Source organism: Daucus carota, chromosome 6 (assembly GCF_001625215.2).
Source record: "Daucus carota subsp. sativus chromosome 6, DH1 v3.0, whole genome shotgun sequence".
Taxonomy (NCBI): domain Eukaryota; kingdom Viridiplantae; phylum Streptophyta; class Magnoliopsida; order Apiales; family Apiaceae; genus Daucus; species Daucus carota.
The window spans coordinates 33,603,729-33,606,189 of NC_030386.2; positions in this window are offsets into that span (position 1 = coordinate 33,603,729).

Sequence of the window (2,461 nt, forward strand, 5' to 3'; positions counted from 1 at the left end):
AAATAAAATAAAATTTTATAATATAAAACAACATTTCACCTATTTTTCTATTCTATAATTATTTTATAATATCAGCCGGTCGCATCATTATCATTCAAACGTGTGACTGAGTCACTGAGGGAATATAAGATTTGGATTACGATCACTGTTAATAATTATTCTTTTTATTAGTGTTTGAGTGAAATATTGCTTCACAAAAATCTGTTATTAATTTTTCTAATAATTAGTCCGAGCTCTAATTTTTAGACTTCAGCATGGGCTTCGGTTGGCTCATGCTGCCAATCTGTACGTTCGTCTCCTCCCTCCCTTAATAGTCCTTTTTCATTTTTAAATGATCATTTTTTATCCAAAAAAATTAAAAGTAACTTTTTATATTTTAATAATTGAAAATTATATTTTAAAATAATTATATTATATTTTACAATAATATAATCTTAATATTTTTCCAATTATAGTATGTATATATATATATATATATATATATATAATATTCAATCAAACTTCATTTCATTTGACCAATAAAAAATAAAAATGGACAATCAGAAAAACACATAGAAAATATTATTTATTTCTTCTCATAGCGCCAAATTGTCCATCTTATATTATTTATCTGAAATAAGTTGTTTATTTATGAAAGAAATTCTATAAACAAATAACTTTTTATAAACATAAGCAAACCAAATAGATTAAACACTTTCAAAATACTTAAATCTAGATTATATATCTCTATAATTTTTTTTATCAAAATAAGTCTCTCGTCTTAATATACCACGCAGTGGTCAACATCAATTGAGGGAAGTGGTATAGTTTCATGTTCTGCAACTTTAATACTCCCTCCGTCCCACCCATTTCTTATCAAATGGGCACGGAGGTCAAGGACCATCCTTCTGCATCACTGCATGTATGGTTGTTGAACCTTTTTGACAACATTTAACTTGATACTAGCCAGTAGCAGGTAGCACCGGCTATTATTCTGCCCATAGCGCCCAATATTATAGTTTTAAAATATGGGTATCTTATCTTTTGACGTATACTTTTAAATTTTTTGATTATGTAATCAAAATTATAATATTTTCGAAAAATAGAAATATAACATTAATCATAATATTATAATTTGAAAAAATAAAAGTAATAATTTTAACTATAAAATGAAAAAAACTTAGAAACTCTTATCAATAGATCAAGGAATTTATATTTCAAAGACAGAAACGTTCATCAAATTTAAAATTCTGATTTTAGTTTAGTATATTATTCTAATCTTGTATGCCTATGCTGCTAATATCTTATTTATTAAACTATAGAAAATTATTGGTTTCCAAATCTTATGAAAATACACCATGGCCCCTAGTTTGGTTGATATAGAAAATTCTTGACGTAACAAATTAAATAAACTAAACAAAATCAATGAGAGGTTAACCGACTAAATGTAACTTTTGTACCTTCTCGCAGAGCATACGGTTTGTAGAAAACGATAGAGCAATCATTTGTTTTAATTCATCAGAATAATAGAATATGTGGAATAACAGGCTTACTTGGATTATACCAGTATTATAATATCAACTCAACGTGACAATGAACTATTCTAGTAACAGAAATAGAGTAATCAATAATCATGAACAGCTGGCTCTCAAATCTTGAAAGAGATAGTTGAATTTGGCAATATCAAAATTGCAAACTGAAAATTTATCTGAACCAGAAGAAACCAAATGTTAAATGTGCATTGCTCTCTCGCAACATCCTAAGTCTAGTGTTTTTGTAAGAAAGTCTATCACTTTGTGTTCCGTTAGATTGTGTTCACTTCATGGAATGAAATGAGAGGAGAATGGAAAGAAATTATATGAACAAGTTTTGTGGAGATTGGAGAAAGTATGAGGCAATAATGATTAAATATGAGTGAGTTAAAAAATTTCATGAAAAAGATGATGAGAAAAGATGATGAACAAATGGAATCAACATTCCTTTCAAAACATGTGGGTTAGATTTTTAGTTAAAATAGTTAGAATGGAATGACTCAAGGAATGAAAATTATAAACAATTTCACTAATCACTCACAATTTATAATACAAATTTCATTCCATTCTCCCCTCATTCCATTCTATAAAGTGAACACAACCTTAAAGTATAAGATCCATAAAAAGGCATCTTCTAACACCTTAAAATTTTAGAGGGAATGATTCCTACATGGTATTAGAGCTAGCTTTGGCGGGAACTCATACATTCTCAGTCATTCTTATTAAATAATGTGATTTTTTTAAACTGTTTTTATACTTATTGCCTATTTATATATTATTTTTATTTGAAGAAAAACTTAAAGATTATTTAATAAAATAAATATTAAATTTACAAATGATAATATTTAGAGTGTCTTAATATTTTTCTGAAAGAAGTAGAGTAACAAAGCCTTTAAAATCTGTTAAAACATTTATATTAAATATTTTTGTCAAATTTAAATTTACTTGTT